This window comes from Triticum aestivum, chromosome 7D, assembly GCF_018294505.1.
Source record: "Triticum aestivum cultivar Chinese Spring chromosome 7D, IWGSC CS RefSeq v2.1, whole genome shotgun sequence".
Lineage (NCBI taxonomy): Eukaryota > Viridiplantae > Streptophyta > Magnoliopsida > Poales > Poaceae > Triticum > Triticum aestivum.
In genome coordinates, this window is record NC_057814.1 from 330,408,766 (window position 1) to 330,434,493 (window position 25,728).

Here is a 25,728-nt window from a genome sequence, read left to right on the forward strand (position 1 = left end):
TGATATTGATGAGCTAGTTTTTAGCAAATCTGTTTGCTATGCTTTTGTGTGCAAAGAGGCATTATTTTCATTCGAGGACGTGCCTTCCTCTTTGCCCCCTGCATTCATAACATTTTGCAGGAGTTCGCTGACGTCTTCCCACAAGACGTGCCACCGGGATTAACACCTATTCGAGGGATTGAGCATCAAATGGACTTAATTCCCGGTGCATCGCTACCCAACCGTGCACCATACCGTACCAATCCACAGGAGACGAAGGAGATTATGCGTCAAGTACAGGAGCTGCTCGACAAAAGTTATATTCGCGAATCCCTTAGTCCTTGTGTTGTTCCTATTATTCTAGTGCTGAAAAAGGATGGTACGTCGCGTATGTGTGTTGATTGTAGAGGCATTAATAATATTACTATTCGTTATCGTCATCCTATTCCTAGGCTAGATGATATGCTTGATGAATTGAGTGGCTCTACAATATTCTCCAAAGTTGATTTGCGTAGTAGATACCATCAAATTCGTATGAAATTGGGAGATGAATGGAAAACAGCTTTTAAAACTAAGTTTGGTTTATATGAGTGGTTAGTCATGCCTTTTGGGTTAACTAATGCACCTAGTACTTCCATGAGACTAATGAACGAAGTTTTATGTGCTTTCATAGGACGATTTGTTTTAGTCTATTTTGATGATATACTGATTTATAGCAAATCTTTGGAAGAACATTTGGAACATTTACGTGCTGTTTTTATTGCTCTACGTGATGCACGTTTGTTTGGTAACCTTGGGAAGTGCACCTTTTGCACCGACCGAGTATCTTTTCTTGGCTATGTTGTTACTCCACAGGGAATTGAAGTTGATAAAGCCAAGATTGAAGCTATTGAGAGTTGGCCACAGCCCAAAACGATCACACAAGTGAGGAGTTCTCTTGGACTCGCTAGTTTCTATAGGCGTTTTGTGCGAGATTTTAGCACCATAGCTGCACCTCTCAATGAGCTTACAAAGAAGGATGTGCCTTTTGTTTGGGGCACCGCACAGGAAGAAGCCTTCATGATATTGAAAGATAAGTTGACACATGCTCCTTTACTCCAACTTCCTGATTTTAATAAGACTTTTGAGCTTGAATGTGATGCTAGTGGAATTGGATTAGGAGGTGTGTTATTACAAGATGGCAAACCTGTTGCATACTTTTCTGAAAAATTGAGTGGGCCTAGTCTGAACTATTCTACTTATGATAAAGAATTATGTGCTCTTGTTCGGACCTTAGAAACATGGCAACATTATTTGTGGCCCAAAGAATTTGTTATACATTCTGATCATGAATCTTTGAAACACATTAAAAGTCAAGCTAAACTGAACCGTAGACATGCTAAATGGGTTGAATTCATTGAGACTTTCCCTTATGTCATTAAACACAAGAAGGGTAAAGAAAATGTTATTGTTGATGCATTGTCTCGTCGTTATACTATGCTTTCACAACTTGACTTTAAAATATTTGGTTTGGAGACCATCAAAGATCAATATGTGCATGATGCTGAATTTAAAGATATATTGCAGGATTGTAAAGAAGGTAGAACATGGAACAAGTTCGTCGTTAACGATGGATTTGTGTTTCGTGCTAACAAGCTATGCATTCCAGCTAGCTCCGTTCGTCTTTTGTTGTTGCAGGAGGCGCATGGAGGAGGACTAATGGGACACATTGGCGTGAAGAAGACGGAGGATATACTTGCTACACATTTCTTTTGGCCAAAGATGAGACGGGATGTTGAGCATTTTGTTGCTCGCTGTACTACATGTCAAAAACTAAGTCACGACTCAATCCTCATGGTTTATATATGCCTTTGCCTGTACCTAGTGTTCCTTGGGAGGATATATCTATGGACTTTGTTTTAGGTTTACCTCGAACAAAGAAGGGGAGGGATATCATATTTTTTTGTCGTGGATAGGTTCTCGAAAATGGCACACTTTATACCATGTCATAAAAGCGATGATGCTGTTAATGTTGCTGATTTGTTCTTTCGTGAAATTATTCGCTTGCATGGTGTGCCAAATACTATTGTTTAAGATCGTGATACTAAATTTGTTAGTCACTTTTGGAGATGTTTATGGGCTAAGTTGGGGACTAAACTGCTTTTTAGTACTACTTGTCACCCCCAAACTGATGGTCAAACTAAAGTAGTCAATAGAACATTGTCTACTATGCTTAGGGCTGTTTTGAAGAATAATAAGAAAATGTGGGAAGAATGCTTGCCTCATATTGAATTTGCTTATAATCGTTCGTTGCATTCTAGTACAAAGATGTGCCCTTTTGAAATTGTGTATGGTTTCCTACCTTGTGCACCCATTGATTTGTTGCCTCTTCCATCTTTGGAGAAGGTTAATTTTGATGCTAAACAACGTGCTGAATTGATCTTAAAAATGCATGAGTTAACTAAGGAAAACATTGAGTGTATGAATGCTAAATATAAACTTGCTGGAGATAAGGGTAAAAAACATGTTGTCTTTGCACCAAGATAGGTTTCCTAATTTGCGCAAATCAAAGCTAATGCCACGTGCTGATGGTCCTTTTAAGGTGTTAGAGAAAATAAATGATACTGCATATAAACTTGAGCTGCCTGCAGATTTTGGGGTTAGTCCCACTTTTAACATTGCATATTTGAAGCCTTATTTGGGTGAGGAAGATGAGCTTCCGTCGAGGACGACTCTATTTCAAGAAGGGGAGGATGATGAGGACATCAATACAATTGTTACACCCACAACCCCTGCTACTATACATACTGGACCGATTACTAGAGCTTGCGCACGCCAATTAAATTACCAGGTACTTTTGTTTCTTGATAATGATTCTAATGTTCATGAGAATATGATGCTGCCTAAATTGGATACATTTGTTTTGCTTACAAATGAAGGGCCTAGCTTGGAGAAGGATGAACATTGGAGCAAGAACAAGCATGGAGTTGATGGCATGCAAAAGGGAGACAAGAACAGAGTTTCAAGTGATGATTTCAGGACTTTGAAGCCACCATAATGAATGCATGAAGCCTTGGACGAAATATACAAGATGCCACCTCATAATTTTTGTCCAGAGGCTATTCTAGGTGCTGCATCACCTTATTTTTGGGCCAGGCCCATATAATTTCGAAATACTTCAATATAGGCTGTTTTTAGAGTCCGTATGTGTGGGAAACAAGAGTTAGGGTGGGTTTCGGGCCCCTCCTCCAAGGGCCACGAAATTCCCCCCCTCTTCCTCCATATATACAACCCCTAGGGCATCGTTTAGACTTTGGGGTTTTGTTTAGATTAAAAGTTCGCCATAGCTGCAACTTCGCATACTTCGTTTGTGTTCAACGACCAGACAAAGGCGTCACAGAACCCCACCTTGATCAATAAAGCTTTCCTCTTATATTCGCAATATCCAGATTGCAATCTTAGTTTCTTGCTTGTTCTTCGTTTGCCTGCAGGAAACAGACCTTCATGGTCAGGTTGATCGTGCTCCGGCGTGGTCAATAACCTCTCGGAGTTCATTTAGCGATTGCTATGGCGCGACGTCCTCGCACGTTCGTAGTCGGATCGTCAAAGTCGACTTCCTCCAAAACGATAGCCACCATCTCATCAAAAGACGGGACACCTTTGCCTATATCAATAGGCCCGGTTGGAGGGGGTGGTCCGGCAGGTTGTGAGGAGTTGTTTCCGGCAGGGTATCTGCAGGGAGCGGACGGCTCGTCCGGTAGAGGCTTACCGTAGTCCAACTTTCTCCTTTTCTGGGCCATTGTGGCTGGTGATACAGAGGGCTGAGAGAGATGGAGAACAAAAGTTCCTAGTTCCACAGGAAGCTTCTGCACATCACACTTTGACAGGTGATCAGTTATGCTGTTTTCTGCACGGGGTACGTGCTCTGTTTGCAACCCATCAAAGTGCTCCTCCAATCTCCTCACATCCTCGACGTATGCTTCCTTCAATGGGCTTTGATAATCCTTGTTAACTTGTCTCACCACAAGCTGTAAATCTCCTCGAATGATCAATTTCTTGATTCCCAATTCTACCGCAATCCTGAGCCCAGCAAGGAGCCCTTCATACTCAGCTGTATTGTTGGTGGCTTCTTCCCGGGCAAAGTGCATTTGGATGACGTACTTCAAGTGCTCCCCGGAGGGGCAACAAGAAGCACGCCAGCCCCTGCATCTTGTAGGGAAAAAGCACCATCAAAATACATAATGCACTCTTGTGGTGATTCCTTGCTGGGGAGAGCTGTTTCTGTCACTTCCTCATCAGGGGTTGGCGTCCATTCTGCAAGAAACTCTGCCAGTGCCCTGCTCTGAATAGTTGATGTGCTCTCAAACTTCAAACCAAAGCTGGATAACTCCAAAGCCCACTCCACTATTCTGCCGGTGGCCTTAGGGTTTCGGAGTATCCTTTCTAATGGAAAACGAGTGACAACCGTGATCAAATGGGCTTGGAAGTAGTGGCGCAGTTTACTTGAGGCCATGATGAGGCCAAAGATTACCTTTTGCACGCCAGAGTACCTCGATCTAGCCCCTTGCAACAAGGAGCTGACGAAGTACACTGGGTGCTGCACCACTTTCTTCCTTGCCGCGTCCTTGGGGTTGCTCTCGTTGTCGTGCTCACTACTGTCCTGATCCTTTTCTGACTCTGCCGTGATCTGGCCACTTCTGCATCATCCACCTCTCGCTGTGCTACCAAGGCTGCACTGACCACTTGGTTGGTTGCCGCCAAGTAAAGCAACAATGTCTCTTGGGGTTTTGGTGCAACCAAGGTAGGCACAGACAATAGGTAGGCCTTCAATTCTTGCAGAGCTGCATCTGCTTCTAGGGACCACTTCATGGGCCCTGCTTTCTTCACAATTTTGAAGAACGGCTGGGCACGCTCGGAAGACTTGGAAATGAATCTGCTTAGCACGGCAACGCATCCCGTCAAGTGCCTTACATCCTTAACTATCCTTGGCGCTTGGATCTGCTCAGTGGCCTTGATCTTGTCGGGGTTGGCTTCAATCCCCCGATGGGATATGAAGAATCCAAGTATCTTGCCGGAGGGAACACCGAATACACACTTTTCCGGATTAAGCTTCAAGTTAATCTTGCGCAGATTAGCAAATGTCTCATCCAAATCCTAGATAAGGGTGGTCCTATCCTTGGTTTTGACCACGATGTCATCCATATAGGATTCTATGCTTCTGTGCAACTGTGGCTCAAAACCAATCTGAACTGCTCTTGCAAAAGTGGACCCGACACTCTTTAATCCGAAAGGCATGCAGACAAAGCAGTATGTACAACATGGAGTGATGAACGATGTCTTCTCCTCATCTTCTTTTTTGAGGAACCAGGACAGTGGGAAAAACCTCCCACTGACTTTTATATTAGATGTTTAAAAGGTTAGGAGTCCATAATTACTTGAGAGGGGGGGGGAGGGGTTAGAAGGAGCGAGGCTGTACAAGGTTACACAAACTTACAACAGATCTCAAGGGGCAAAACAACAAACACCCACGAAAGGTAGAGGGGGGGGCTAGAGTGAATCAGCAAAGGAAGTAATAAAAGCAGACTCTCTCTGTGGAGACCTGTGGCTAGTAAGCTAAAGTCCTCCTTGAATCGAACCTTCCACGAGCGGAGAGACGGAGGAATCCCTCTGAACAGCTTGCCCGAAGTATGCTTTGGACATGAAGATCTAGTGATATCCGGAGTATGCATCTAGAAAGGAGAGCAAATCACAACCTAAAGTGGAATCCACAATCTGGTCGATGCGCGGCAAGGGAAATGGGTCATTCGGGTAAGCCTTGTTAAGATCTGTGAAATCAATGCAAAGCCTCCATTTCCCATTCGCCTTCCGGACCACCACTGGATTTGCTAACCATGTAGGATGCAGTACTCCCCTGACCAATCCAGCTGCCTCTAGCTTCTTGATTTCCTGGCAATGAACTGCTGCCGCTCCAAGGCCTCCTTCCGGACTTTCTGCTTGACGGGTCGGGCGTGTGGGCAGACAACAAGGCGGTGCTCGATTACCTCCCTGGGAACACCGGGGATATCAGATGGTTGTCATGCAAACACATCGATATTTGCCCGCGGGAAGGCAATGAGCGCGCTTTCCTATTTGTCATCAAGGGTGGCGCTGATAGTGAAAGTACCATCAACACCAGCCAGCCCTGCCGGGACCTTCTTCACTTGGGGTGTAGCAACCTTCGATCTCTTGCTATTGGAACACTCCGACACGTCGTCAACGGGTGCCGTGCACTCGGAGGGGGCATGCTTCCCAGACTGCTGGCCGGAGGCCCTACAATCCTTCTTCTTTCCTTTGCTTTCCTTGGTGGGAGCTCCTGCTGCCGCAGCCTCTGCCGCAACTGCATCCCGGTACATCTTGTGCATGCAGATAATTGCATCCTTCTCATCCGATGGGATAGTGATGACTCCCAATGGCCCAGGCATCTTCAAAGTGTTATAAGCATAGTGAGATGCTGCCATGAACTTAGCCGGGGCCGGGTGTCCCAGAATCCCATTGTACGGCAGGGGGAGATCAACCACATCAAACACAATCCTCTCAGTCCGATAGTTCAGTTCTCCCCCAAACGTCACCGGCAACGTAATCTTCCCCTTGGGATGGCTCCTGCCGGGATTGACTCCTTGAAACGTGCCGGTAACGTCTAGCTCTTCTTCTCCTATCTAAAGCTTGTTGATGACCGCCAGGAAAATCAGATTCAACCCGGCCCCGCCATCCACTAACATCTTTGTGACATTGAGGTTGCAAATTGTTGGGGAGACCAACAATGGCAAACACCCTACTGCAGTGGTGCGGCCAGGGTGGTCCTCCTCATCAAAGATGATGGGCGTGCGGGGCCACTTGAGCGGATTCCGGGCCTCTGGCACTGGTTCCACATCATTGACCTCTCGTGCCCATCGCTTGAGTTGGCGATGAGAGGTGTGCAAATATGCACCTCCATCAATGCATAGGGCGTCAGTGGCCTTATGGAATCCCTGCTCACTGGTTTCCTCTTCATTCCCTTCGTCACTCACATCATCACAGATTTCCTTCTCTTGGCCCCTGGCGGGTTTTCCTTGGTTCCGAAAGGGTTTGCCGGGGTGATTTGCTCCACCGCCTCGGCCCTTACGGCCAGCAGCATTCTGTCCTTTTTCCTTATCACGCTTATCATACTCTGCCCTCTGCTTCTTGACAAGCTGTTCAACTTGGTAACACTCCTGAAGGTCGTGTCCTTTGGTCCGGTGTATCTTGCAGTACGGCCCATCACCTTTCCCAACTTTTTTTTGAACAGTAACGACAGTGGGAGAGGCTCCCACTGACTTTGTATTACTCACACCACAACAATTACATCATTACAAGTGAGGGGTATTCGAGGGCCCCCTTCAGACCAAGCAAGAGAAAAGAGTGTATCTAAGTTACAGGTTTTGTATATAAGAGTCTAGGAAGGGGCGAAGCTCTTCTTTATAGTTGTGCACAAGCAGGCTTAGTAGGTTTTTGAATCTATCTAGCCATGCCGCGAAGGAGTGAGGCACCCCTCTGAAATACTCATTGTTCCTCTCCTTCCAAATGCTCCATGCAGCCAGCAAGAAAATATGCATGAACCGCGGCTGACTCCATTGATTTCTACCAGCATGCAACAAAGATACCCTATTACCCACATTCGGCCAAAACAATCCCACTCTGGCCCAACATCGCTGGCTAAATGGGCATGAGAAAAAGAGGTGTTCAACCGTTTCCTCCGGAGGGTTTTGGCACATCATGCATGTATAAATGTTGTCCACAACAATGTAGTGTCTCCGTTTCAACATGTTCCTTGTGTTTAGACGGTCAACCAGCAACAGCCAGCCAAACAGCTTGAATTCGATGGGGCTCTTAGCTTTCCAAATCCACAGAAAGGCCTCATCGGCTATCGTTTCCTAAGCAGTGGTTGTAGTATTTGCTGGCGAGAACTTTCCTCCAAGGGTACAAACCCAAGAATCAGTGGAATCCCTCTCCGGCACAACATGCCTGGATCGTTGCTGAATTTCTCTGACCTCCTGTCTCGCTTGGGTAGACAGAGGTAGATGGAAAAGCATAGCGGGGTCAATAGCCGTCAGAATAGTTCCCACTGACTCATCCTCGTTTGTGCAAAAGGAAAAGGCACGGGGGAAGACCTCAGCGGCAACGGCTTCCCGGCAGGCAGTGCACGCGGCAGCTTCCTTGCCGGGGGCCTCAGCCTTTGCCTTCTTGCCGGTACTAGGTGTGCCCGAACCTTCTACAGTCATCACCGCCTTATCTCTTGGCTTCTTATTGCGCTTCTTGCCCTTTCTCTGACTGGTTGATTAATCCTCATCCTCTGAATCAACATTGATGGAATCCTCCTCTCCGGGCAACTTCCTTCCTTCCTCCATTCGAGCACACTTATCCACCAGTGTGTATAGCTCCTTCACAGTCTTGGGCAACCGCACATTCATCTTAGAACGAATGCGACGGTTGCGCACATTGGACTGGAAGGCTGCTATAACGGCTGTCGGATGGATATTTGGAATATTTCTATGAAATTTACTGAATCTCTGTAAATACTTACGAAGGGTTTCTCCTTCCTTCTACTGGAGAAGCTGCAGGTCGCTAGGCCTGCCGGGCTCTTGGTGGCCACCAATGAAGGCACCAATGAACTCATGGCACAGATCTTCCCATGACGAAATGGAGTTCTCCGACAGGTGCATCAGCCAAGACCTCACATTGGACTTGAGGGCCAAAGGGAAGTAGTTGGCGAACACCTTCTCGTCTCTTCGCCCGGCAGCCGGAACAGCGATGGTGTAGATGCTCAGGAACTCTGCCGGGTTCAGCCTCTCGTCGTACTTCTCAGGTATCTCTGGCTTGAACGTGCGAACGGACGGCCAACAGACTTGCCACAACTCTTGTGTAAAGGCAGGGCAGCCGACCTCGAAAGGTAGGCACCCGCCAACACCGAGCGTGGGCTCGTCGACGTCGAGGCCGCCGCACCCGTCGGCCTGGCGGAGGTCATCATGGCGCGGATCTATGACGACACGCACGTCTCCCCGCCGCCTATCCTCCGGGGCTCGACGTTGGCCTGGACGTGCTCGAGTGTCAGAAGAGCCCATTGAGACGTCATCGAGGTCTTGATTCTGCTGCGCCCGCGATAGCTGTCGTGGTGGGGACTACACCGTGGGGATAGCCCCCTCCGTTCGACCAGCAGTGCGGGTGGTTGCTGTCGCTTGGGGAGGTTGTGGCGGGCCAGCTCGTCGCGAGCCCCCAGCCTCGACGAAACCAAGCAGGCTCTGGATGGTGGCACACCATTCATCCATCTGCTCAGTTGCCGGCGGAAACTGCAGTAGTAGCTGAGCTCGTGCCATGGCCTCCGTAGCTGTGCTTGGCATAGATGTTGATGACGTCGAACGCACCGTCGCCTGGCTCCTGATGGTGCCAGCGGCGGTGACGACGTTAGTGCCGCGTCCACGCAGCTGTGGGACGACCACTTGGGCAGCGGGGTTGCGCGGCGATGGTGCTCGAGGGTCAGTGGCTCCGTCGAGCACAGCAGTCTGGTCGGCTCATCCCGGAGGAGGCACATGCACTGTGACCGCCCCCGTAGCAGGGGCGGCCGGAGGACGATGGCACACACCGGACCGAGCGCCATTACTATGGATGTGCCCGCTAGTTGGAGGAGGGGGTGCGAGCGGAGTGACCCCCTCGTCCGCACCTCGTGGAGTGTGACCGTCGAGACGCTGCTGACGCCATTCTCCTCCGACATCTCCAGCTCCCGTATCGGCCGCGGGGGGAGCGGTGACGGCGCCACCTGCTCCAGCCACGCCCCCAGCAGCACTAACGTCCTCGCTCGTCTCCGCATCCCCCAGAGCATTAGAGGTTGCGGGCGGCGGAGCCTTCGAGGTGGATGGATGGACCGAAGGGCCAAACTTCTTCTTGGGCGCATGGTCGATGGCGTCGTCGAAGATGAATATGGCGATGAAGATGACGTGATGCGCACGCTTTCAGGTTCGCGCAAGCGAGCCCCTACCTGGCGTGCCAAAGATGCCGTGGGATATCCGCGGCCACCTATGGGACTGGGTGGTCCCTAGCTGGTTCGGCGGGGGGACATTACGTTGCACAAAGAGCAGATCAGCACACGGCAGCACGGCAGAGAGCACACAAGCAATTTACCCAGGTTCGGGCCGCCGCGAGGCATAATACCCTACTCCTGCTTTGGTGGATTGACGGTGGAATGAGTGTGGTGGTGCATAGTACACTTTCCCAACAGGTTTTGCCTCGGGGCCGTAGCGACTACACGCGTATGGTGGCTTGGGTTCCTCAACTTTCCATCCTTGTAACCGCTCCTATGAGTGCCATGGGCCTCCTTTTATAGATTAAGGGGTCACCACAGTGGCAAAGTGGTCATTATCCATTGATATGATAGCAAATAGTGCTATCATACCTAACTCTGCGGGCTAACAGGGTGCATCAAATGTGCCGCTTAGTGTCACACCACTGGTTGCCCGGCAAGGCCTGCCGGGCTATCCTGCCAGCTCCGCGCCTGTTCCCTTGACACGTTGCAGGATGGGTGTCATCTGTGGGTTTCTCCTGTAGGAAATGGCTGCCATGTGGCGAATGGCTACCACTTAATCATCTTGCGGCTTGACACCGCACTGATTGACGACGTGGGTCGTGCCTGAGTTGTTGGCAGGGTGGTTCAGCCCCCGCGAGCCCCGGCAGGCTCTGCCGGGGATCCTTGGTTGCTTGCTTCGGGTGGTGGCCTCGCCCCTTGCCGGGCTCGTCTTCCTGGCAAGGGAGGCCCTTCTCTTGCCGATATCTCACTCCTCTGGCTTGATCAAGGTCTCTCCGAGCTACTCGTTGTTTATTCAAATCTCTTGGCTCTTCAATCTCTGACTTGAGCTGGCGACAGTTGGGCAACAGACCAAGGGTTTGTTGCACCGACACCATGGTTTGAAGTATATGCCTCGAACAGCCATCAAGTCTCAAGCACTTGTGGATTTCATCAATGACTGGACAGAGTTACAAATGCCTGAGGAGAAGCCGGATATCACATATTTGACTATTCACTTTGATGGATCGAGGTAGTTGGATGGCTCGGGGACTATTGACTTTGATGGATCCAGGCAGTTGCAGCTGAGTATGAGGCCTTGCTCCATGGTCTTCGGATGGCTAAAGAGATGAATTTAAGCCGGGTTACGTGTTTTGGCGACTAAGATTTGGCGGCTCGGCAAGTTTCAGGCAGTTGGGATTCCAGAGATCCACTCATGGCGGCTTATCGCCGAGAGGTTGATGCTATTGCTGGTCATTTCAAAGGTTATCAAGTGGAACATGTTGATCGCAGGAAAAATGAGGCGGCTGATGCTTTAAGCCGGCTAGGGTCCCAGCGTAAGCCGGTACCACCTAGTGTTTTCCTTGATATTCTGAATAATCCTTCAGTTAACTAGCCTACGAAGGAAGATCTTGTTGTTCCTGACCCGGAGGCGCAATTGGTGGCGGCTCTTCTTGCTATTCCTGATTGGACTATTCCATATTTGACTTATATGACCCGGGGTGAGTTACCTGAAGATGAAACTTTGGCCAGGCAGATAACCCGGTGGTCTAAGTCAATGACTATTGCAATGGAGAGTTGCACCGATGGAGTGTTAGAGGGGCGTTTCAACGTTGTGTTTCTCCTGAGGAAGGCCGTGAGATTCTATGAGAGATTCATGAAGGAGATTGTGGCCACCATGCCGGCTCTAAGTCTCTCATGGCTAAGGCTTTTCGTCATGGATTTTATTGGATGACGGCTCATGCTGATGCAGAGGACTTGGTCACTAAATGTGATAGTTGTCAGAAGTTTTCAAGACGAGCTCATGTGCCAGCTCAAGAATTGAGGATGATTCCAATTACTTGGCCGTTTGTTGTCTGGGGGCTGGATATGGTTGGACCTTTTAAAAGATCCAAGGATAAAAAGACCCACCTTTTGGTGGCGGTTGACAAGTTTACAAAGTAGGTTGAGGCAGAGCCGGTCAGTAAGTGTGACGCGGCGACGGCGGTTTAATTCATCAAAAAGGTGATTTTCCATTTTGGCTACCCTCACAGCATTATAACCGATAATGGCACTAATCTATCTAAATGTGCTATGAAAGAATTCTGTCAACAAGAGCATATTCGTCTTGATGTATCATCAGTGGCTCACCCCCAGTCCAATGGCCAAGCTGAAAGAGCCAATCAAGAAATCTTGAGAGGCATAAAACCCCGGCTTATGGTCCCTTTGCAGAGGACGCCGGGTTGTTAGGTTGAGGAGTTACATTTAGTGCTTTGGAGTATCAATACCACCCCCAATAGATCTATGGGTTACACGCCTTTCTTCATGGTGTACGGAGTAGAGGCGGTTCTCCCAAGTGACATCCGTCACGACTCGCCCCGTGTGGCGGGTTATGTTGAAGCTGATAATGAAAAAGCACGTCAGGATGCTCTTGACCTTCAGGATGAGGAGCGTGACCTTGCCGCGGCTCGTTCGGTGATTTACCAGCAAGATCTGCGTCATCATCATAGCCGCCGGGTTAAAACCCAGACCTTTCAAGAAGGGGATTTGGTGCTCCGGCTCATCCAGGATCAAACTGACATGCACAAGCTATCCCCGCCTTGGGAAGGGCCCTTAGTGGTCACCAAAAATCTAAACAACGGATCTTACTCCCTCATTGATGTTCGAGAGCACAAGGACTCACACAAATCTAAGGAGCAGACTCGCTGGCCGTGGAACATTGCTCATCTTCGGCCTTATTACACCTGAGCCACTGGCTCTTGTGATGAACATACTTCTATCAATGTATATATTATGATTAGTATAAAAAAGCTGGCATCTCTGATAATTCAGGGCCTCTGTCATTTCATTTCTGAGAATCTGAGTCTTTATTGTTACTTCATAAGATCACTTGGGGGCTTCCTGCTTATTGAGCATAGCTATGACTACCCTCTTGATCCGGCTTGCATGCCTTGTTACAAAAATGACATGGGGGCTTCCTGCTCATTGAGCATAGCTATGACTACCCTTTGTTCCGGCTCATACACCTGGTTGCAAATAACTTGTGAGTTCTTTTCCTAAAAGTTAAAAGGTTACCAAAGAGAACTTGTTACAATGAACAGTTTAAACATAGGTAACCTGCCTTGATGGCTTGTTGAAAAAATCACTTGGGGGCTTCTTTTTTCATGAACATGGACTTATTTACCCATTTGATTGGCTTGGACGCCAGGTGTATTCACCAAAAATCCGGGTTATCCGGCCTTTGTATGCCTGCCACTCCGACCAGGTAATCCTGGAATGACTCGCCGTACTCTTGACAGTCAATCTTATAAAGACCCTGAACTTGTCAAAGTTAAAACGGCGATTGGTCATGTGAGGCCCGACTTACAGGTTTGAATTAAGGTTTAACTCAGTGGCTGTGCGGCCCTTGAATAGCACTTGATATTGAGGCTTGGCAGCCTATGAAGGCCTTGTTTTTTCTTTTTTTTTGTCTTTGCTTTGAACATTTTTTGGGTTCATCCTGTGTACCACATTGATATATGGTTTAAATTTGGTTCGGGCCATGTTGTCTTGATCCTTATGATTCATATTTGAATTTATCTGGAGTTTTGATAACCCGGCCTGGCTTTGGATGATAAGTCGCCAGTGTGTTTTGATTATGCGCTTGGAGTTTTGCGCTCTAAGTCTTTGGGATGATACCCTTGCTGCATATGGCGTTGTAAGCCGGCAGTATGAATAAATTGCACAGGGCGCTGCACTCTGAGTATTTGGGCTGTTACCCTTACTGCGTGTGGCGTGGTAAGCCGACAGTATGAACAAATATCACAGGTATGATATTTACTTTGTTATGATTATATGAGGTTTTGATAAACCCGCCCTGGTTATGGACTACATAGTTACCAGCAGATTTTATATGGGGCATTGTGCCCCGCCCTGGGGTAAACCGCCAGGGCAGATGTTATCTGCTTATGTGCAAAAAATATGATAACTATGGTCTGCATAATTTGATGATATTATAAAACAACAGTGCCAGATCTTCAAATAACAAAATCGGTGGTTCAAAAGTGTTATGCAAGTAAGGAGTGCAGGATGGCACGACAGATCATTGTTTATCTAGCCTATTACAAGGCACCTGCTGGCCCAAAAGAAGTGTTTTGGAGAATACACCATCTCATGTTGCAAATATTAAGCCGACCCTTGGATTAATGATCTTGACCATGGCGGGTGGCGGATTCCGGGTCATCTTGCACCGGTTTATCTTCTTCGTCTTCACCTGTTGGCTGGAAGTCAAATGTGGCCCAATTGATCTCAGTCAAAGCTTTGAACACAACCTCGTCATCAATAAGTGTTGACGGGTCAATATCAGGGGCAAAGGTGTGCTTACGAATTGGCGGAATAAGGTCCCGGGCTTCATGAACCGACGCTTTTACCTTCTTGTTTTCAGCATCATAAACCGCCTGGTACTAGGACAGGTCTGTATCTTCAGCCAGCTTGCTTGCTAATGGACACATTCCCCTTACTATTTCGGCAAAGTCAGCAGTGCTGAAGGGAGACCCGTCTTCTTTTACGCTTGGGCAACCACTGGCCAACTCTTCTGGATCAAGATCTGCTTACCACACCTTTGCCCGGCTTAATGCGGTGATGGCACCGGCCCTAGAGGCTGATCGCTTCAACTCTTCGATTCTTTGTGGCAGCAAAGATAGCCTCTCCAGCACTTGCTTGATGAGAGAAGGTGGTGACTTTTTGTGTAAGGCGGCAGAGATGGCTCGTTGAGTGCCAGTGTACAATTGCTCCACAAGAGTATATGTGGCTTTGAGTTTTACGCGCATATCTTGACCAAGGCTGGAGCTTCTCGGGCCTGCATCAATGAAAAAGTATTGGTAAACCGGGTATTGATTGATATAAATTGCTACTGAAAGATTGAAGTACACTGTTACTTACCAAAGATGGCAGCTGTCATGATGTTAATTTGATGCTTCAAGCCAGAAAGCTCGTCAGCCACCGGCTTAAGGGCAGCCTCTGCTTCCTCGGCTCTTTTCAATAGAGTTGCCTTCTCAGTCTCCCAGCTTGTCCTGTCAGCCTTGAAGTCCTTTTTCAACTTCTCCATCTCTTCCAAGGCGGTTGTCAATTCTGATTTGGCCTTGGAAGTTTCAGATTGTTGAGCCTTGATATTTTGCTGAAGATCGGCGACCTGGGATTCTTTCATATTTAGCTCCGCCTGTAGTATGCAAATGACAGGCAGCATTACAATCATTTTCTTTGAAGTCCCAAGAACAATACAAGTATTTCACTTGGCACTTGGGGGTTAATGCACATTGCTCTTTTTTGAAGACAATTCTATGATGACCCGGCTACACTATTATGACTATAGCCAACTCATGGGGGCTACATAATTGGATTTTATTCACAGTTATGGTGATAACTCCCGGCTTATCCATGCTGATTAAGCCGGCCCTTGGGGGCTACAGGTGCAAAGTTGATCACTACTATTTGAAGTCCCGGATTAACTTGACAGTTTAAGCCGGCCCTTAGGGGCTACAAGTGCAAAATTGATTACTAATATTTGAAGTCCTAGCTTAACTTGAAAATTTAAGCTGGCCCTTGGGGGCTGCTTGTTTTGATCTTGATATATATATATATATATATTTAAGGGTATCTAAAGTCTACAACATATTCAATTCTATCATATCCAGTAGACTTGGTGACTGATAGAAGTATACTTATATGAAGAAGATTGTAGCGTTTACCTCAAAACGTTCCTTCATAAGATTGACTAAGCCGGCCTAAAAGTCGCGGCTTGTATGAAGACGGGTCAGATACCCAGAGTGGATCTCTTGAGTGCTGTATTGGGCATAGCTTTCTAAATTCACCGACCATTTGCCTTTGTCAACAACGGATAACTCTTCCTGAGCACTGTGCTTTGACAAGACAGTGGGGTTACCCGGCGCCGTGTAACCAAACCCAGTAATGAAAACATCATCAACCTTCTCTTTAGTAAGCTTGATGGGACTTGGCGGCTTGGTAGTGGCCGGTTCAGCATCCATATGGTCTATGGTGACGTTATGCTCCTCTGGTGGAGGGTCATCAATGGTGGCCTCAGCAGCTTGGAGAGAAGTTTCTATTGTTTGCTTCTCCGGTTCATTGAGATTTGAGTCTTCAGCTATTATGGTCACCTTCAGCTTCTTGCTGGGCTTTGCCATAGCACGGAAAATGAAGCACAAGACAGGGTTAATACGTCAATTAAGTGCATGATTGAAAGCGGATAGACCTAACATTCTCACTCGGGCACGGTCTTCAAGACTGGGATTTGGGTCCCATTTGAGTCATCGGAGGAGGAATGAGATGTTCCCTAGTAATTTGAGTCAGAAGGGTTAAGAGGCTGTCGAAAAAGACCCGCCTTGGGATAAGCTAAGTCGGAAGTCTGTGAAACCTCTGTACGGTGCTTGCGAGGTGTCGGTGTGTTTGGTAAGCCGGAGGAGAGAATCCCGCCACCGCTGTTCCAGGTCATGTGGCGAGCTTTATGTTGCTACTTCTTAGGGATCCAAATAAGCTAAATGATGAGTAAACCTTACTTTCCGGCTTGCTTGACGAACTTTATGTCTTGGCAGAGGTTCTGAGTCAAAGGAAAGGATAGTTACCTCTTCGCCATCTGCGTGGCTGCCTTCCGCGTCATCCTGATAGTGATCATTGTCAATAAGATGTACAAAAAATGATCCAAGGGAGTCAAGTCCTACCTCCGACTCAATGTCATCCAAGTCAAATAGCTCGGAGGTGTTGGTATTCTTCTTGGCAGGCTTTTTCTGAGCCTTATTCTTCGTCCGGGTCGTCTTGCCCGGCTTAACTTGCAGCTGGTGGCTTGTGGAAATCAAATGGTTATAAGAGGACAGTTTAAGTGAAAATATGATTCAACTGAAAATTGTTTACAAGCTTACAGCTGGTGGCTTGTTGAGAGTGCAAAAAGGATTCAGTCCGGTTTTGCTACAATCTGCCAAGCTCTCATTCAACAGAGACTTGGTCATGTTATTGATATCCTCATCAGTCAACTGAATCTGGTAGTGGCGTTGTGGATCTTTTAAGTCGCAGGTGTACTCGCACATCAAGTCGGGGCGGCGGCTTAAGTGCAGAACTCTCCAGGCGAGCCAGCATCGAACCAGATCGATTCCGGTCAGGCCGTTGGCCATTAAGGCTCGGATCTTTGAAAAGACGAGAATATATTTTTTTTGTACCGCTGTGCTGATGCGGTCTGGAAGAGGATGCCTGGGTCTAAGTCGGTTGGCACGATAACCCGGCAGAGGATTTCCCCTTCTAGAGAAGTGTCTTGGCAATAAAACCAAGTTTGGTTTCAGTCCTTGGGATGACTGGGCAGTTTGTCGGCTGGGAAAGTGGCTTCTTTCCACCTTTGAATCGAAATGCCACCTAATTCTAGGCTGGGCCCGTCTGTGAACTCGGTCTGCCGGTTTAAATAGTAAAATTCCCTGAATAGTTCTACAGTGGGCTCCTGTTGAAGGTACACCTCGCAAAACACTTGAAAGTTGTAGATGTTTGAAACAGAATTTGGCCCAATATCTTGAGGATGGAGCTTGAAAAAGTGCAGCACATCGCAGAAGAATTTTGAGCCGAGAGGGCTAAACCCCCAGAGTAAATGATCAGTGAAGACAATTACTTCACCGTCCTTGGGCTCAGGAGGGGTTTCTATGCCTGGGACCTCCAATGGATGACATCTTTTTTAGCTAGGACGCCTGTCTAGACATACTCGTTCAATGCTTCCTCGGTGACCCGGGAAACGACCCAGTTGCATGCGCTGACAGTCTTAGTCATTTTTGAGGATGAAGGCCTAAAACAAAGAAATATTGCCGGTTTAAGATTATGCTGCTAAGCCGGCCCATTGATTCAAAAATAAAGTGTGATAAAGAGCCAATATGTTAAGCCAAAAGATAGCGTTGAGTTATGCAGATATATCTATTGGCGGCTTAAAAGGGGACTAATGGTACATGGCGGGTTACGGATTATCAGTTAAACCACTCAAATAGTTGTCAATATTTCATATCTATAAGTGAGGAATGGCTAAGTGTTGAACAAACAGATTATACAGATTGGTGCTAAAAATTTGGATCGGCAGCAGTTTGGAAATAAAATAAATTCTAGACCTGAAAGTGAAGGCAGTGGAAGAACTTGGGTGTTTTGATGGATCTTATATAGGAAAATGCCTACTGTAACTGGGAAAAGGAGGCTAAAGCTACTACTGCATGTTTTCAATATTACGTTCAGATCCAACTATGTGATCTAAAGTGGGAAAACGAAGAACGGATAGGAACTCCGATGAACAGCAGAACCCTAATGCAGATCTGTAGCAAGGGATGATGAATACCTGTTAGTGCTGATGGACAGCGGAGAAGTACCACGATTTCTGGACGCGTTCAGGTTGATGCAGCAGCCTGGCTTCGGGCTGTTGAAGAAGGTCGACGGCGGTGGCGGAGCTCTCATCGCGGTGGCGTCGAGAGGAAGGAGAAGAAGAGGCAGCGGCAGGGGGTAAAAGTGAAAACAGGGGCCTCCCTATCCCTATTTATAAGGGCGTGGATAGATGGCATGCGCGGGAATCGAGGAGATCAAAAAATGATTGTGTGGCTGCACGGACGCCTCGATTTTCAGGAAGGCCACTAAAGATAAGGGTATGTTGAGATATCCTCGGTTTCGTGTGAAATTAATGCGAAATGACATCCTGGCGGGTTAACACAAATCTGTGAGCCGACGTCATGGCGGGTTACAGCAAGTTCATAAAGTTGATGATGGAAGTTTCTGCTAAGTCAAGTACTAAAGATGGATGTGAACATGTTCAGATCAACCTGGGGCCTAATGCTGGGGATATAACTATTGGGTATGACCCGCCGAGGAGGGGCTGGGTCATACCGCTGGCGACTTAAGAATGAAGATGGCGGGTTATGAAGCAAGCATATTGAAGGCCCAAGGCCTAGAGGCGACTTGTGGCCCAAGAGGATAAACCGCCATATGTGTAACTTGTATTGTAAGGCAAGCTTAGTTAGTCTCCGAGCCAGACACGTTGTGTATGAGGCAGCTAGGACTCTGTAAGCCGCCGGGCATCAACCTGTATATATAAAGTGGTGACCCGACGGCGGGTTAGGACATGTAACAATCAATCGAGAGCTAGGTCAAGCGTATTTGCTCCCTGGCAATCGAAACCCAAGCAATACAACCTAAAGCAGGAGTAGGCTTTAACCTCGTTGAGAGGGGACGAACCTGGGTAAATTTTCTATGTCCTTTGTCCCATTTAACCCCTTCAAGCTAACCTAGTTGCGATGGCTCCACACCTAAGTCCTTTCGCTAGGGCATCTGCCGTGTCAAGTCCACGACAGAAAGTATGTTAGCTCATGCCTCTCCCTCGTATAAAATTGCAGTAATGATCACCGATTTAGTTATCAATCACATAGGGACAAAAAACTTACTTGTGTGACAAGAGCTTTCTACTAAACTACTAAATTTATTATTTTGCAAATTATTCATAGTTTTATTCTCGCAAGGTACTCCTAGTTTTATTCTTGCAAAGTAGTTCTAGCATCACACCTAAAAAATAGTTTCATACTTGTTTTAGGTAAAGCAAGTTAAGTGTGCGTAGATTTGTATCAGTGGTCGATAGAACTTGAGGGAATATTTGTTCTTCCATTAGCTCCTCGTTGGGTTTGACACTGTTATTTATCGAAAAAGGTTACAAACAATCCCCTATACTTGTGGGTTATCAGCAAGTGATGTCAACGGAGATTTCTAAACATATGGAATTAATCATAATGCAAGCAGGCAAGAATTCCAACAGCAATAGGTTGGAGAGGATTTTTTAAATATCAGATAGCATTATGTAGTATTTTGCGAAACACATGAGCAACTGGGGATGAACGCATCCTGGTAAGTGTGAGGAATTATCCTAAGGGCTTTCAAGCGGTAATGAGCTGCAAGACAGTAAGATCAAAGGATTCTCAGGACAACGAAGAGTATTTCGGGGCATCTTGTAATAACAAGAGCAACGGGGAATAAAAGTATGAACGAAATTCGTATGTAGTTATCCATAGGGCTTGTCGGCGGAAGGGAATCGCAAAAGCGATGAGCACAGGTTCACGGCAGAACGCTAGAGAGTATCTTGGGAATCTTCTGCTGAATCAAGCCATCATATTGAATGAGGGGCTCTCCGGGAGGAAGTAGTTACGAGAACCTAAAGTTAGAGTTTAGCAAAACCTTCAACCCGGATAGAAGAGAGATCAGAATCCCAGAGCAAGGACGAGGAATAAAAGATCCTAATACCACCCATTTGTGATGTGGGCCCATAAGCCACACGATAATGTTAGTAATGTTTTTTCAAAGACTAGACTCAACTTCGGCTAAGGAGTTGGAAAGGGGGCTACCTACAGGAAGTCGGCTCTGATACCAACATGCTCGATTAACTTCGACTGGGCACACCATCAGATCATACCTGGCCTCGTCTGATCGACACGCTGTATTCCTACCTAGGCTCAATAGAGAGGCAGCATGCCGGTCTACATCCTAAGCGTGCACGGGTCTTGGGCCCATCGCCCTTTGCACTCCTGCATGTTGCATGGGCGGCCTGGAGCAAACCCACCCACTAATAAAAGTGCAAGTGCCACCTCCCGATAATGCCAAGGGGGAATTCAACGAATCACCCTCGATGGATTCCACTTGATGTAACCGTCAAGGTGAACATGGAGGAATCATCCTCGAAGGGTTCACACTTGAGGTGTTGCATGATAGAGTCGTTGTCGGGAGTGGTGAAGGAGGAATAACCCTCCGTAGACCAAGACCAACTAGCTACACTACAGAGATCTCATCAGAAGTGCTATACGAGGTATCACCCTCGGCACTCGATAGTAACTCTGCAGAGTCGTACAACTAAGGGGGTGTGAGTTGATGTGTCGAGCTCTGGATGTCGATCACATTAATCGAGTCATCAATCATATAGCGGGGGCAACTGGGACAAGGTGAGGGGCCACTGGTGGATTCATACGTCTCCATCGTATCTACTTTTCCAAACTCTTTTGCCCTTGTGTTGGACTCTAATTTGCATGATTTGAATGGAACTAACCCGGACTGGCGCTGTTTTCAGCAGAATTGCCATGGTGTTATTTTTGTGCAGAAATAGAAGTTCTCGGAATGACCTGAAACTTCACGGAGAATATTTTTGGAATAAATAAAAAGTATCGGCGAAAGAATCAACAGAGGGGGACCCACCGGCTGCCCACAAGGGTGGAGGGCACGCCCACCCTCCTGGGGCACGCCCCCTGCCTTGTGGGTCCCCTAGACCTCCACCGACCTCAACTCCAACTCCATATATTCACGTTCGGGGATAAAAAAATCAAAGAGAAGGATTCATCGCGTTTTACGAAATGGAGCCACCGCCACCTCCTCTTCTTCCTCAGGAGGGCAGATCTGGAGTCCATTTTGGGCTCCAGAGAGGGCAAACCGTCACCATCGTCATCATCAACCATCCTGCATCACCAATTTCATGATGCTCACCGCCGTGCGTGAGTAATTCCATTGTAGGCTTGCTGGACGGTGATGGGTTGGATGAGATTTATCATGTAATCGAGATAGTTTTGTTAGGGTTTGATCCGTAGTATCCACTATGTTTTGAGATTGATGTTGCTATGACTTTGCTATGCTTAACGCTTGTCACTAGGGCCCGAGTGCCATGATTTCGGTTCTGAACCTATTATGTTTTCATGAATATTCTTTTTGTTGATCCTATCTTGCAAGTTGTAGACACCTACTACGTGTTATGATCCGGCAACCCCGGAGTGACAATAGTAGGGACACTTCCCGGTGATGACTGTAGTTTGAGGAGTTCATGTATTCACTAAGTGCTAATGCTTTGGTCTGGTTCTCTATTAAAAGGAGGCATTAATATCCCTTAGTTTCCATTAGGACCCTGCTGCCACGGGAGTGTAGCACAAAAGATGTCATGCAAGTTCTTTTCCATAAGCACGTATGACTATATACGGAATACATGCCTACATTATATTGATGAATTGGAGCTAGTTCTGTGTCACCCTAGGTTATAACTGTTGCATGATAAATGACATCCGACATACTTATCCATCATTGATCCATTGCCTACGAGTTCATTTCATATTGATCTTTGCTACGTTACTTTGCCGTTGCCACTGTTACGATTGCCACAAAACTACTACTGTTACTTTTGCCGCCGTTACTGTTACTTCCATACTACTTTGCTACTAAATACTTTGATGCAGATATTAAGTCTTTCAGGTGTGGTTGAATTGACAACTCAGCTGCTAATACTTGAGAATATTCTTTGGCTCCCCTTGTGTCGAATCAATAAATTTGGGTTGAATACTCTACCCTCGAAAACTGTTGTGATCCCCTATACTTGTGGGTTATCATGGATCACTAACCAACCTATACTAAGCAGATAGGATAAACAGGTAAGGTACAAAAAGGTGGTTACAAAAGCAGTTTATGCATCAGAATAGGAGCAATCAATTACAGTAGCAAAATCTAATGCAAGCATCAGAGAGAATGGAATGGGTGATATAGGAATGATCAAAGGGGGGTTGTTTGCCTAGAAACTCTGCTGCAAGGGGCTGGATGTCAGGGGTGTAGTCGTACTCGGCAGCAGTGTCAGCCTCGGTGTCTACCGGAGAGAAGAGGGGGAAGAAACAATAAATATAAAAGCAAACAAATGCATCATGATGCATCACTACAAAAAAAATACACTTCCGTGATGATATGTGTTTGTCACAGCAGGTCAAGTTTTCTGTCATGCATGTACATCCATGATGATTTTATGACATAATCAAGATAGTCATACATGTGCTATCGTAGAAGTGTTCCATGATATTACCAAAATTATCATCACAGAAGTGTCCACTTCCATGACGATAAATGCCGCGTCATGGAAGTGCTTTTCGTCAAGGGTGACCGACACGTGGCATCCACCGTAACGGGTCGCCGTTGAGCTATCGGGTCTAGTTTTGGATCCGATAACCCGCTAACAGCCACGACCAATGCTGATTTTCCACGTGTAAAATTCTCATTGCTGACGGAACCACGTGTTAGCTCCGCGTTGGCACATGTGTTATTCATCCAATGGGCGAGATGCGCCTATGATATGTTGACACGTGGACCGGCCCAAAAGTTGCCCATAAAGATTAAATGGGCCGGCCCAACTAAAGGCCCACAAGATTTTGCGGACCATAATGGGCCGGCCCAGCTAAAGGCCCATGAGATTTTGCAGACCATAATGGGCGAGCCCAGCTAAAGGCCCACAAGATTTTGAGGACACTAGTGGGCCGGCCCGTTAACAGGCTGCCATGTTTTGGGCCAAATGTCGGCCCATATTTGATCCGGTCCATTAATAGCCTGCCATGTTCCGGGCCTAATAAAGGCCCATATGAGATCCGGCCCATTAGTAGCCTACCACGTTCTGCGCCATATTACGGCCCAGATCAGATCCCGCCCTTTAAGAGGCTTTCAGCTAAATTATGGCCCATATCAGATTCAGCCCGTCAACTAGACGCTGTGCTTTTGGGCCCACTTGAGGCCCAGTCAGGATTTCTGTTTGCTAAAGGCCCATTTAGTAATCCGGCCTGATATTAGTTTCGGCCTGTTAAAGGCCCGTTTAATTTCGGCCCTATATTTATTTCGGCCTGTTAAAAGCCCGTCATATAGTTGGGCCTAACTACCGCCCGCTTTGCATCCGGCCTGCTCACAGCAGATAATCTGATTGAGCCAAACAAGGACCGAGACAATTTTGGCCTGTTAACGGCTCGTGATGTGATTGGCACAATCATGGGCCGGGGTCTATTTCGGCCTGTTGTCCGCCCGTGAGCTGTTCGGCACGTTTCAGGCCAAACCTACTTTTCAGCCTACTAAAAGCCCATTGAATTTTCATGCAAAAATAGGACTGGCGGTTTACTCGGCCTATTGAAGTCCCGAAACTACTAGCGGGCCACTTTACATTTAGGCCTGTTAATGGACCAAGATGATTGGGCCCATGATGCGGATCATACATAGTGATTTATATGACGGCCTGATTATGTACCGTAATTTTACGGTTTGGCTGGTTTACTACGAAGACAATATATATATATACAGTAAAATAACTGCAGCATCGTGAATAAGAAAAAACCTAGACTATACAATAAAGAAATTATGGCATATTACATCCACTGGGCATCAAAGTTTGCCACTATGATAATAAAGCACAAGCAGACAACAGATTACATACACTGGGCATCAAAGATCGCCACTAGTGCAAATAAACATGCCGACAAAATAATATAAAAAACCAACAGCACTTCAATAGAGTTCAAGAAAGGTTAGCCCTGCTCGGGAGCTGCAGCGCAAGCAGCTGAGCAAGCTGACGAGACTGCGCTTCTTTGACACTTATATCCTCCTCACTCTAAAAGAGAAACAAACAGACAGATGACAGGTTTTGCACAAATAAGTATCAGTGCTGACAATTCATCACATTTCTTATTGATGAATAAAGTGACACAATTTAAAATAGCTTTAACACAATATGGTATTGTTCAGGTTAAGACATGGCCGGAAATGACATTGTGAAGGAGTTGGTACTTTCACGACACCACTGGATTACAGATCAAGAACTCATAAGTATCAATGGTTAGTGTGCTGTCAACTTATACTCAAATAAAGATACGGTTTAAATAATAGTAGAATGATATAACATTGTTCATAGTTAAGACATTGCAGAATATGACATTGTGTTGTAGTGGGTAGGTTCACCACGCTACTGAATTACAGATCAAGAACAGAAGCATACATGCAGTGCAAAAGAAGATCACTTGCTCTGTATAGTTTAATTTACAAGGTATGAAGAAGGAACTTGGTTGTACAACTGGAAACTTAAATTGAGAAGGACAAACTTTTGTTTATGAACTACATAATAAACTTTAAACATGCAATTTGATGCAAACACCAAAAATAAATAGTTGTTGCAGTCATGCCTAACCAAATATACACAACAAAGTTTGAAGGCTTGAGAAGGACAAACATACATTATTGGTGAAGACGGGCTCTATAAAGCCCTTGTCCATGCTGATGGGGGGGGGGGCAATTCAAGAAGTTTACCACAGAATCTTCTTCATAAGCATTGCCTTTATTCTACATTTTGTTAAGAGTAAATATAGATGTGATAATATAAGAAAAAATGGATAATATTTAAGATAAGATGAAGAGTGATGCTACATAACCAAGTAGCTATAAATGTAAGTACAGCCAAGAGCAATGCAGAGCTAAACTTCTTCAGTACCGTTGTTGTTATCCAACCTTATGGTAAGAGTAAATATAGATATGATGTGTACAAAATGGAGAGCAAAGGAAAATAATCTATAGAGGGATGGTACATGAAGAACTAGCTGTCCATATAAGTACACTGATAAAGGACAGCAGGTACTTACAACAACAATTCAGAGATAAAATTTTCATTGGCATTGGATATATTCTACACTAATGTAACCATTCATACAGATCAGATAATTTGGAGCGAACAATTGATAAGCAAGCTATCATGCATACTTCTGTCACATAATGAACCAGGTATAAATGCAAGTACATGATACAGGACAATAGGTAGTAACAAGAGCAAAGAAGCGGGCAGCATATTTGTGATAACCTGTCGTCCTTTTCAAACTGGAATTCTTCTTTGACCAGATTTCCTAGAAAAGAGATCCGTAAGGCACATGCGGAAAAGTAGAAGT